Consider the following 14,003-nt stretch of genomic DNA (forward strand, 5'->3'; position numbering starts at 1 on the left):
TAAGCCGAAAAGTCTGTCAGTTGGTTACAGAGCTCCGCGTGAGCACAGGCTTTTATGACTGTCAATATAGCCAGCATCTACCGTTAGCTACTCCACTGTGCTGTGGAGTAATGTCTGGCTATGTGAGACTAGCATCTAACGTTAGCTACTCTGCTGTGTTGTGGAGTAATGTCTGGCTATGTGAGAAAAGCGTCTAGCAACATTGTTGTGAATGCTGCGGTCTCAGCCTGGCAACCCCTGTGAACTTCGAGTCTGGGCAGGAGGGGGCGGGGGAAACGACTCTCCAGTATTTTGAATTGGTAGTGCAGTAACTATTTTAACAGCTAGCTGCCAGTATTACACACAATATTACATATTGCACCTTTAAATTATATGAGATGAAACATTGATATATCCACAAGGAAATTATTGCGACAACAAAAATGTATATTCAGCAAGGTGAAATGTACGATATAATCACATAACTAGAATAGAATAAGAATATGCGGAAAGTGTGGGCATACATGTCTTTAATATAGAGTGCATTTTTTTTATTTATTTTTCTGTTGATGAACAAGTTACTAGAAATATGTGATTCACATATGTAATACATATAAAAAAGTAAAGTAAGCCACCGTAGCAGAGAGCAGAGAAGAGAGAAGAACGCCAGTACCTGACCAAAATGTTGCATTAACAATTATTATTCAATTATTTTTCTATTAAAAGACAACAGAGGGTATTATTTTGTTGTCCCATTTATTTATATAATTATATGAGATGAAACATTGATATACCCGCAGCGAAATTATATTATTGCAAAAATTTAGATTCAGCAAGGTGAAATGTACGATATAATCCCATAACTATAATAGAATAAGAATATGCGGAAACACTAGAAATAATTTAAATAAGTGTGGGGATTATTATACATGTCTTTAATATAGAGTGCATTTTTTTCTGTTAATAAACCAGTTCCTACAAATATGTGCACATATGTGATGCATTTAAAAAAGTAAAGTAAGACTGTTTCTGCCACCGTAGCAGAGAGCAGAGGAGAACAACAGTACCTGACTAAAATCATTAACATCATGGGAGCTCATTAACAGAGATGGGCGACGCTTCTCCACATCCTCCCACCATACATATGTTAAGCCAAAATATCCCGGATACGGTCACAGCCATCTTTTAATTTTGGGGCCAGAGTCTGCACAGTAGTGATCGGGCAGTAGAGCCACGGTATCAAAGTGAAGCCAGAGTGGAAAATGAAAGCCTGGTCAACAAGGGGTTTAAAGCACACTGCATTGCCATTCCTTGAGCCGTTTACTTCAAACCAAGAGCGCTGACTAGTGGGCTCAGAAAACACAGAAAGTAGCTTACAAAACTTCAGAAAGCATACATTCATGTGGAGGTGGGAGTGGGCAAGAATACAAATGAGTATACTAAAAGTAGGACAGATAGCAATAACAATGTATATATTTTAAAAATATCATTGGGGAATTTTGGGTAGGGCAGGGATACAGTAGCTTCCAAAAAGTACCCCATGCCTGGTAAAGCTGCTGTAGTAGGAGGCAATGGGGTTACAGTTAAACCACAAGTTATGCATGTTTTTATTTATTGTTTGTGTTTCGCAAAACACAAAGGTTGACTGGTAATTCATTAAGTACATGAAGTCCCCATATGACACCAGTCCCTGTGAAAAGGGCTTAGGCCAACACTCAGCTCGGAATCACCCTCCCCTTCCATCTTTGCCTCCAGGGAGTCCAGCCTCAGCCCCATGACAGAACAAGTCTTTTTTTACCACTTTGCTGAGCCTGCAGGCATCTCTGGTCCTACTGCAGCCTTCCCACCATGAAACAGCAAAACACACTGCACTTGCAACTAATGCTTACAAGATGTAGAGCTGTCAGAAGGACAGCCCACTCTGTCCTCGTTGAGATATGTCTTTGAGTTTTCGATTGTCTTTGCAATTGTGGGGACACTGATGATTATGTGCAGTTGAGTAATGAATGCGTTCAGGCAAAATGTTACTCATCTCATTCGATTTTTAATGCACGACCTCTTGATTGTCCGTTTTGATTAGTTGAATTGTGTATAATGTTATGGCAATCTGATAAAAACCAATAGTGGCAACACTGAATAGAGCGAACCTCAGAATTAGGTGCAATTTGCAGCAGTTTCCCCAGAAATATAGATTATACACCCAAAAGCATACATATATAATTTACAGTGGACCACAATAATATCAGTGAAAATTACATTATTATTTCAGTAAAACTAATCATGTCTAGGCAGGACTGTAGTCACATACATACATTTAAGACAGCCAGCTCTACACAGAGCAGGTGAATTCAGAAGATAGCTGTGATCCTGCATTGATTTCAACACTGCAAGCATGACAAGGTTTGGATTTAGGTAGAAGAACCCATAAAGCGGTTTTAAAGCCTTGAGACAGTGCAAAAAAAGGTTTAACTTGAATGTCAAAAAGTGTTTTCTCATTTTTAGAACGGTGAACATTTAAGCGTGGCAGAGGTGGCATTTTTTTTCTCTCTAAATTACACAGGCATCAAGAGAAATGTTAGTGATAATCATAGTTGCCAAATATTGCATTTAAAGCACTATGAAACCTTCAATAAACACTGTGGGTTGACTGGAGACATATTTACAGCCCAGAGGACTAAATTAATTTCTCTAGTTAATTTTGACATGTTGTGCCAGTATGTGCCAGTGATGGTAAATCCACAGTGATCCTTTGGTGTTCCTCAGATATTTGGCTCCATGCTAATTTAAATAGATTTACGTATTAAATAAGATGCCTCAAATAAGGGCAGCAATATGCTAATTCATGAAAACAAACTATTAAAGCTATGTTTCTTGGTTTAATTTAAGACAAGCCTTAGTTCAGTAACTGTATGACGGGCAATATACTATAGGTCACTGCAGCAATTAGTGCCTTATCACTGAACAGTCATTTGACTCATTTGCTACACATGATTGAAGCAACACTGTGAACAGATGGAGGTATGTATGTAGTGTAGAGGAGGGAAACAGCAACAGATATTAATGAGTTTCCAGTTGACTTAAAGCTGCAGTAACTATTTTCCTTTTTTCCCATTTGGAGACAGCAGAACAAGCACAGCATGTTTTATGAGGTTATAATGGCAAACATTAGGTTAGGTAACAATTGCCAATTTAGAAATCCAACTGATACGTAGCAACATTAGCATTCACTTGGAGTGGTGATTCTTGACACCTAACAAATCTATGTCAAATATTCACTCTCCTTTTAGCTCTGTTTTGGTCTCCACCAACTCTTGAGAAAAATATCTGGCCCTTTGGCAGCTAAATGGTAAGCAAGTAAATGCAAGCCACTGTTTGGTGCTGGTCAGGTAACTTACAGTAGCACATGTGTTTTTGTTTAATTGTCATTTGAATTTTAAGCAGAGTTGAAATGTCGCAAAAAAGAAATGCGAAATTAACAGACAATATACTTTTAACAGACAGTAGTAAGGTGGATCTCTCTGAATTTTGGATGATACGAACATTCGGCAGCAGCCAGTTAAAAAAGAGATAACATATCTTGAATTTCTCTGTGGACACAGCAAGAGAAATGAAGAGAAAATGTACAAAACCGATAAAACTACATCTGCAATCAGGTATATAAAAAGAAGGATGCAGAATCATTACCAGAGCCACAGTCTTCACAGCTTACCTAAGCAATTTGATTGGGCAAGATCTTTGCTTACCTGTTTTATAACCTTATGTGCGAACCCCCTTCAGATAAAAGCTTTACAGATAGCACATGTATGTTGGTAACTGTTTTTTATTTGAACGAGCTGTTGTTCGCCTCACACAGAGGACGCAAAAAAGACACACAGAGATAAATAGATCTCCCCCCATGCACACAAATCCCTGCAGGCAGGCGCTGCACGTTTGTGTGACAGCATGCTGTGCGTCATGCTGCTGTTGGGCTATTCCCGGGGAGAACGGCAGTAAACACACACAGTAAGCTCGGAGGATGAGTCACCGGAACCTCCAGCAGGGATTTGACCTGCCGCACTGCTGAAGTTACCATCTAATACTTTCCATCAGTTAACATTTTTCAGCCAAAGACACGCTGGTATAAGTGACGGGAAAGTATCCCAGACTCAGGGTGGCTCTTACTAAACATGGACCCACCTGGTCCATCAGGGTACTCAGAAAATCCATCTTAAACACTTGTGTTGGTAACACAACATGAAACTTTAATGATCCCACTGGGCAAATAAGGTCACTGCAGCAACTAATACAGATGAAAAACACACAAGGGAAAAATAGACAGTTATAAGCTCACTAAAATCTAATAACATAGCAGGCTGGGGTTATGTAAACATATGTTATTAACATTTTCCACTTATTAGGTAAAATGTATCAATAGGAGTTATAGCGGGAACTATGTATTACAGCAGCCATAGCAAACATTAGGTTTAATTAACTGTTTCCTTGAAGGGTCTCTGGGAAGAAGAAAAAACAACAAAATGAAATAAGAAATAGGTGAAAGTATTAAATAACCACAAGCCATATGTAGCAGCAGGAAGGAGATACAAAAGATGTGCAAATGTGTGTTCACTGAACGATTGTTCTGGCATGAAAATGTGCCATTACACCTTATCAGTATGTTCAGCACCTGTATAAGCTTTATTACTGTCATAGCTGCTGGCATTGCAAATTGTGTTTTAAAACGTCACTGTCTATTTAAGTATTACTCTATATGTTGCGGCTGTAAGCAGTCCAACAAAGAGCTGCCGCGAGGGAATAAACACTGGGAGATGCATAAACACACTGTGACGCGCTCAAGATTGTATTGCAACGATTTATTCCTCTTCTTGCACACGTAAAATACAATTAGCACTGCAGTTACCAAATGTAAAGTTACCTTGTGAGTAGAATTAATTGCGTTAGTGCGGCGGTCAACAGAAAGTGTTGGCTCCCAGGCTCACCCCCTCTCTGTCAAAGCCCAAAAACCCCAGGTGAACAGGTGAAGCAAACACATATGCTATCACTCAAACCGCGATGAAAACACCCACCACCTACAATATAAGTGCAATATAATAATCAATAAATAATATAAATGACACCATAAACAACATACAATATGTGGCTCCTACACTACAGATTCATTGAAAATGTAAAAAGTAGTAAAAATGTAGGTTGGATAGAAATCCACTCTATGAGTAGAAAACAAGTGAGTTTCCACCTTCTCTGTTTGGCATTATTCCTCCAAGGGTTGCAGATGTGACTAGATGTAAAACCACATTTTACAGTACATCTCATGGGAAATTAAGCTGTTTTCAGAAAAGGAAGTCCATTATTGTGAATGTAGACATACATATGTTGCAGTAGGATATATTTGGCAACATAGCATTTTGGTTAACTGTCATTTTTGCTTCAAGCTGAGGATATAAACAATTTCCTGAGATTTGCATGAACATATGTGGTTGGTTGCTCAGTTTAATGTTATCCACTTTCATGAGTTTTGGCCGGAGTAAATCTAAGTGTAATCTTACTGTCCTTATAGTTTTCATGTACAACATAGCTGATCAGCAATGACCTGTAAGTCAGCAACATTTTTATATCAAAGTATCAATGCACCAACTACTGTAGAAAGAGTCACATTGACAGCTCTCATGCATAACTCCAGATACCAACCCTTTCTGCAAAAACGCCCCAACCAATCAATTAGAGACATTTGTGCAATGACAGTGCTGTGACAAGGACATAATCCCTCAACAGTTTCCCACTCACACTGTGGTATATGAAACCTGTCTGTGGGTGTCTGATTGCTTTCTCATTGCCACTCTCCCCATGAAAAAAAGCCAAAACATTTGGACAATAATGTGACAACTCTCGACATCAACCCATTAGCAAGTTCTTTTGTTGTGTGAAAGCTAGGAACCAAGATTATGATGAAGGCCACACGCATCGGTCTTACAATAAAGTTGTTCTATAGACTACAAGTGTTGCTGGAGTTTTGACCTCTTAACAAATGCTGGAAACTAAGATGATCAACATTTTACCAGTGGGTAAGGAAATTCCTGTTGGCAGAATGCCAGGGTTGAGGGTGTTGTTGAAACCTGTGTCACCATGGAAAGCATGGTTCAAACACAGCAGCCTTGCTAAGAGGGAGCGGTGGCCAAATGGAGCTTCATGAAGCTCTGTGAAGCATTCTCATTATTTTCTGAGCCCACTAATATGGCATTCTTGGTTTAAAAAAAAGGGCTCAAGGAATGACAATTGAGTATGCTTTCAACCCTTTGTTGAACAGAGAGTGTCATCTATTGGGCTCAGCAAATTAACAAATTTGTTGATGAAGTTAATTTGGCCATCACTACTAAGAGGCTTAGCCGCAAGGGCCTGGCAGCTGTATGTATTTCCATGGTGCCCAATGCACTGAAAAGTAGCTCAGAGCCTACCTGGAGAGAGCACCACTTGGGGACTTCACTGCTCAAAAGGGCAACAATGGAAAGGCCTAGAGGGATTGGGAGGAACAGCATGTTTGATGCGAACTAAAGTGTTTTTTTTTTTATACTGGACATTGCTAGTCATGGATCCTAAGTGTAGTTGGCACCAGAACAGAGTAAATAAACCCAGTGTCTAATAATTTCTAAGACATTTAGGAAACCAGGTTACTTTAGAAAGCTGACAATAACCAGTGGACTTCAGTGCATGTAAATAAAAAAAGAAGAAAGAAACACAACTTAAAGCGTGTGGGTACATTCACAGACAAATACACAAGTGAAACCCATCTAGTTAGAGTTTAAAAACACACTAAACGCATGGACCTCGCCATTGATATTCAGCAGGGTCAGCCATTGCTTTTACTTTGTATTCTCTGTGCCCCTCATTGTGTTGTTGCACTGGGCCACCTATCAGCAAAGTGGCCATCAGAAGACAACAGTGTTTTGCCTGCTCCTGACGCTAATGGAAACAAATGACAAAAATAGCATCTAGTTCCTCGACATTAAAGGAAGGATGACACAGAAGGAAAAAGAAAAATGGGTAGAGAGACAGAGGTTTGACAAAGAGAAATTAACAAATACATTGAACATTTTAGCAATTATTTTGTTCAGTGCTTTTTGTTTTGTTTTACAGTGTCTTTTACAATGTGAAGTAAGAGGGGAGCAAGCAACAAGCTATTTCTTTGTTGCAATTGTTGCTAGGCTACTGAAAAACGTAACTGACGACCAACATGGAAATTCTGCTTATATTACACAGTACACACATATTACTACAGTTACACCTAATGTGCGGCAATTATGAAAAAAAATGAAATCTGTCAGTCTGGACCAAAAAAAAGGACAGACTGATCAACAGACAAACATTGCCATCTGTAAAACATCACGTGGCAAAAACCACTGCTACAGCTACTCACAATTTCTGCTAATCAAGCTATGCAGGCCAACAAACAGATGAAGATGAGGAGTAAATCTGAGTGGAGAAATGAAGAGAACTTGCACTACATGGCTAGAAACACACGAGGGGTGGGTGAGACATGAAATATGAGAAACGGAGGTGAGGGGAGCAAGAGAGACAAAAGAGAGAGATACTGCAGACTGATATGCGCCCACACACCATCACCTTATTCCACCGAACCACCTATTAGCAATCCCCCATCCATCGAAACAATACATCGCCTGCTTAGTAATCACAAAAAATGAAAAAAATTAAAGCCTGGTTCTTAGAAAGAACAGACAAGGAGGTAAAGGAAGATGTATATAGCAGAACTAGGTTAGTCAAAAAGAAAGATTAAGCTGCTTGAAAAAAAGTCAATCGTTTGCCTTAATAATGGCAATTTGCATTTTTTCCCACAGACAGAAAATGCTTCCTTAACTTGGGACCAAGTGAAACTAATTTTATTTCACAAAAGAATGCCAATCCAAATGTACACGCACCATAAACATCTTATTTTTACATAAAACAAATGTACCTAAATATTTCTTTCCCTCCTTGTTTTCCTTTTCTTTTGCCTTTCCCAGTAAAAACAAGCACTTTTGACAGTGAAATCTTGTGCTCAAATCAATCAGTCTAATGGAATTGCCACAATGCTGTAATGGGGAAGAAGTACTTTGAAGTACTACTTGAGAGACTTTTCACTTTTCTATATACAAGTTCAAGCCAATGACCAGAAGCAAATTTTGAAAGTGCTGACCTAACGTAAAGAGCACCGCAGTCTAAACTAGAGCGCTAGGTATTTCGCACAACCCACTATAACCCAGTTCTGCCTGTATAAGCTGGTCCACAAAAGAGGCATGGTTTGCAGTCAGCTCTTAGACAAGGGTCATTGGTACAAATATGTATTTTTCCAACCACTTAGTGAACGAGCTAGCCCACTTGGCTGTTAGCAAAACAGCTATCTTGGCAAACTATGGTGATTGGCAGTGTTGCCAACTTGGGGACTTTTTAAAGTTAGCCATTTTTTAGACCTTAGCGACTTTTGGAGCTAGTGCTAGCTTCTTTCATTGGAAAAGAGTTGGCAACACTGGTGTCTGGCTACTATTCTGGATAGTGCTCCCAGCTAACTAACATGTTGGGGGTTAGCTTGTTCGTAGTTCAACAACTAGCCCTGAAAAGTTAAGATAGGGCCTACCTTGATCCTGTGTCCTCCGGCTCGGGCGTGTCCTCAGCTTCTAGCCCGTTCCTCATCCTTCATCAGTCGGTGTAGTAGAGTTGGGCAATATGGACCTTTTTCACAGCAGACATTTTGACTTGTCATAGTAGGAAAAGCCCAGCTGATAACCTTAACTATGGCTCAATTCCATTAAGTGTCCCAGTAAGCTATTTCAGTGAGTCAGCATGCACAATACCATGGCCTCTCCTAAGTGGAATGCAGCCATCATTAATGGTTTTGAATACACCTGTGCTTTTCCTGCTATGACATGTCAACATGTCTGCCCTGAAAAAGGTCTATTGATATCGATACATGAGGCTAGATATCGTCTTAAATTTTGGATATCGTATATATATATATATATATATATATATGATGAAGTGTTGTCTTTTCCTGGTTTTAATGCTGCGTAACAGTAAAGTGATGTAATGTTCGGAATTTACAAGACTGTTCTAGTTGTGTTATTATTTGCCTTTAACCACTTAATCATTATAGCCACATTATTGATGGTTATTTATCAAAATCGCATTGTGTAAATATATTGTGAAAGCACCAATAGTCAACCAACAAATAGGAACTAACATGCTGGATTATGACGTAACACTATGTACCAAGCTTCCAGCCCCACCTATGTAGTGAGGACACTGTGCCACTTTGACATATGCATGCTGTACATATCACTCTCCTCCTATAACCCTATCTCTGTACCTCAACTTTTTATCCTCTCTTCATCAACGATGTTCTCTTTTCTTATTGTCTTCTCTTCTCCATCTGCTCTTTTACTTTGTCTTACCTTGTCCACACCCTTTTCTAAAACACAAACCATGTTATTGTTTTTTTGTGTCCATAAAGTTTTAGGTGTTTCAATTCTTTAAAAGGCTCTTCGGTGGTTGTATGATTTAGCTTTAAAGCAAAGTATGATAATGTTATTTTTCTGCTATTTGTCAACACAACTGAATTTGACACAAACATTATGGGGGGAAAAAAACATGGACTTGTAGGGAAATTTGTGTTCCGATATGGGAAAGTAGTGATGGCCAAAAAATGCTTCATGAACCATTTTCTTACCTACTAGATGGGACGCTTGGTTCAAAGAAAAAGGCTCAAGGAATGGCAATTCAGTGTGCTTTCAACCAATTGTTGAACAGAGAGCGCCATTGAGCGGGCTCAGAAAATGAAGATAATGGCTCACAAAGCTTTATGAAGCTTCATTTGGCCCTCACTAGTTTAAAGTAATAGACGTTTGAGCAGATAAATATTGTGATATCATGTGGCTTGTAGCTTGATGAGCACATAAACATACACCCAAAAATAAACTAAGACAGTTATATCTGCAGTCAGAATATCATACATTATATTGAATTCAGATGATGAAATATATTTTATTTGATATAAAACTGCACACACATTTCAGTTCAGTTCCAAACTATTGATATCATGGAGCAGCCCTCCTGATACCATTTTTGATCCAAGTATAATATCAACTTATCACCTCCTCTGACCTATCTCTCCCTCCCGCCCTGTTTCCTGTGTATATATATATATATATATATTACAAAAGTGTTTTATGTTCTCAGCTTTCTCCTCTACCTTTAATCTCTATCGCTCACTCTCTAAATGCTTTTTATTTTTCAACAGAGTACCACTTTTTTTCCAGTATCCATTGAAACATGCATTGCCTTAAATTTCACTGACTAAATGAATTGTAGGACCAAGCTTTAACAGTCCTGCCTTTACATGGTCATTGTTATCATCACTCCTTTAACTGCTTTTAATATGAAAGTTTGCTTTTGAACACGTCTTCGTTTAAAGGTCGCATGGCATGAAAATTTCACTTTATGAGTTTTTTTTAACATTAATATGTGTTCCCCCAGCCTGCCTATGGTCCCCCAGTGGCTAGAAATGGTGATAGGTGTAAACCAAGCCCTGGGTATCCTGCTCTGCACCAAGGCTGAATTTCGGGAAAGAGACTTCAGATACAGTATTAGGGGACCACTAAGGCCTATATAAAACCATTCAAAAAGCACCATGTCATGGGACCTTTAACCAGTCTGAAATACACAATTTACAACTTTTTTTTTTACTCAGTGAAAGTGCACATTAAGTTTGACGATTGAAATAAATGAAATGTAACTATTTTGAAAATATAAGTGGATTTTTAAAACAGTTCCCAGAGTTACAGTTGAAACCAAAGGTCTACATTGTTGTCGGCTAGCGTTGCATCATATAATCTGCTTAAAATTAGTCTTGCATAGCCAGACATATCTCTGCAGCGCTGTGGCAGCCCTGGAGCATGGTCTGGTCGGGCAGCGCTAAGCTCCGAATGTAGTAACGATGCCTGACATCTGGCATCTGGCAATTCTACTTTATCCCTGCACCAACATATCCTCACTCTGTAGGACATATATTTTGTCAATATAGTGTGTAGAGGCTTTTAGAATCATAACTGACCATTGTTGTCTGCTTTTCCTGACTGTTTTTGAGAAAAGCCATCTGGCAGATTTGACAATTTGAAAGAGGAGTACCAGGGCCAAGTTTTTCAAAAAATGTAATCTGGATCAAATTGGGCCGGATTTGGAAATCCCATGTTTTGCCATCCAAGATCACCTGATCCATCTTACTTTTATGCCAGTTTTTTAAAGGAGCATTCGATTGGACCACTGTGATCAAAATACCAAATTTCAGGATTACCAAATCCTGTTTACCAGAGCCTTAAATGGAACCAACAGTGTAGCCTACTGGCTTAGCAAAGAACAACAGGTATAGGCAAAATACCGGTGGCCACAAATAGCCATTGTTTGTTTTAATTTTAAGAAACGGAAACACTGTAATAAACAGAAACATTTTACATTCCTTATTTTGTTGTTATGTTAAATAATAAAACAAAAGCAATACTATCCAAAAGTATATATCTCATTAGATGTGACATGCTTCATATATGCTTTATATATGAAGAAATGTATATATCATCAGTAAACCTTTATTTTATGATCATTCACTTAAAAAAAACCTCTCTCTGATTTTATTTGGTTCAAAAAATCACAACTGAATCCACCCTTCTGATGGGATCAGGATTATCCTGTTTTTTTGGATCAAATAGATTCCAAACCAAGTTCAAAGTTTTGAAAAACCCAAAGGGCCTTGGCTCTCACGCAACTCCCTTGGTCTGCAGAAGATAAAAAAATACACAGGTATCCAGTGTATACTGGGAATGGGAGAGCCAAGGTAACATTCCATACATTGCGCTACATCATGGTAGGGGCCGAGTCAAGCCTAAAGGATCTGGACTACATCCAAACTGATGACAGCACCACCAAGAAGATGGGACAGAAATGGATAAAAAGACTAGGAGCTAGGAGAGAGATAGACTTCTCTTGAAGGTATTTTGATCCTTGTGCACAAGTTTGTATTCTGCAATATCATTCACCAAAGCTTGTTATATTTTAACAGAACGAATATTGAGTTTTATTTCTGATCTACCAGTAAACAAACACTTATAGCAGGGTGTAGTGACCTTAGAACTGGAGTCAGATTATTCTGGCCTCTTTTGGCTAGACCGGTCCATCGGTCACATTTTTAACACCAAATCTTACAACTCCCATCTCGAAAAATACGGCCGCTTGGACAGGTGCCTTTGTTGTTGTTATTGACGCTAAAAGTCTCATTTAGCATCATATAACACGTTTCCGTGACACACGGGAAGAACGGGGCGTTTGGGTTTAGGAAAAGGTCGTGGGTGGGCTTATGTTTCCGTGACACGCGGGAAGAATGGGGCGGTTGGGTTCAGGAAAAGGTCGTGGGTGGGCTTACGTTTCCGTGACACGCGGGAAGAATGGGGCGGTTGGGTTTGGGAAAAGGCCGTCGGTAGGCTTACGTTTCCGTGACACGCGGGAAGAACAGGACGGTTGGGTTCAGGAAAAGGTCATGGGTGGGCTTACATCCTGTGTCACGTTTCCGAAGAAGAAAGCGACTTTAGGAAACATGACACGTGGGACCCAAACCCTGGTCTCCTGGGTGAAAGTCCTGTGTTTGACCCATCCACCACCTCCCCAACCAACCTCTCTACGTGGAATTTCGGCCTTTCATACTACTCGCTACTGTAGTCGCTCTTAGCGTTTCGTCATCTTCAAACCCTGTGTATCTGCTGCTCTCCCCGGAATGTTATACAAAAACGCTGAACGGCGCTTTTTTTTCGCAGCTTCAGACATTGACAGCCACTGTCCAAACATAATTTTACGAGTTCAGAGTGAGAACAGTTAAGCCAGACTATTGTCAATACCAATGTCAAGGTGCTGCTAAATTGTCCCTACCAATATTTTATAAGGGTGTGACGAGATCTCGTTTTACGAGATCTCGCGAGATTAAAACGTGACGAGACTTCTCGTCGAGGTGAAAAGTTGTCTCGTGAGGCGATGTGATGTCAGCGTGATGGAGCGTGAAATTACTATTGAAGATCCCCTGCCACTTTTAAATCATTTGTGTGGCAACATTTTGGTTTTCCTGCGGAAATAATAAACGGCGAAAGAGTGACAGACAAGACGAACACAATATGTAAATATTGTAAGAAAAAAATGCCGTATACCGCGGCTAACACGAGCACTATGCAAAAACACTTACAGCACCACCACAGCTCTCTACCAACTACAGCACCCGCGACAAAAACATTAAAAGGCCAAACAACTCTAAAAGCCTTTGCATCTCTGCCACCGGTAAGTGCAAGAGCCACGGCAATAACGAGGGACATAGGCGTTTTCATTGCAGCTGATATGAGGCCATTTTCTGTGGTGGAAAATGTCGGATTTCGGCAACTCCTAAATATCCTTTGCTGTCTCCACTTGCCAAAGCATACCTTTCCATCCCTGCTACCTCAGTTCCAAGTGAGTGTGTTTTTTTCTACTGCAGGAGACATAGTTACTGCCCAAAGGTCTCAACTGCTGCCAGAAATAGTCGACATGCTTATATTCTTGAAAAATAACATGACCATATCTTAGGCTGTTCTGTGTAGTTTATCTTACAGAAAAAAAATAGTTTCTGTTTGCACTTGTAGTTTTGAGAGAGCAGTACTTTGGTTATTGATACACTTACTGTTTGCATTTAAACATTTTCTGTTGTTTACACATTTATTTTATTTATACTGTTTGTTTTTTTTTTATGTTCGATTTGTGGAAAGGAGTTAGATTTCACAGGGCAGAAGCCAGTTGGTAGATTTTATACAAAACATTTTGCAGTGTTTGCATGTCCTTTACTGCATATGATTCATTAAAATAGTAAAAAAAAAGTTAAATAACATTCATCATTAATAGTTGATTTCAAAAGGCACCTAAATTGTTTTGCATTTTGTGATTTTTCAGTTGAATAAAAAAACTATTTTCCATTCATA

At 39.3% G+C, this 14,003-nt stretch overlaps 1 long non-coding RNA gene across 1 annotated transcript in view; it reads right to left on the bottom strand.

The window, feature by feature from the left end:
* LOC114562276 (uncharacterized) overlaps positions 1 to 8,674 on the bottom strand; it is a 29,921-nt gene extending 21,247 nt beyond the window's left edge. Inside the window, exon 1 of the long non-coding RNA XR_003693474.1 lies at positions 8,603 to 8,674. This is a non-coding gene — a long non-coding RNA (uncharacterized LOC114562276). The remainder of the gene's footprint in view (positions 1 to 8,602) is intronic.
* Positions 8,675 to 14,003: the final 5,329 nt, after the last annotated feature.

This window comes from Perca flavescens, chromosome 10 (genome assembly GCF_004354835.1).
Source record: "Perca flavescens isolate YP-PL-M2 chromosome 10, PFLA_1.0, whole genome shotgun sequence".
Taxonomy (NCBI): domain Eukaryota; kingdom Metazoa; phylum Chordata; class Actinopteri; order Perciformes; family Percidae; genus Perca; species Perca flavescens.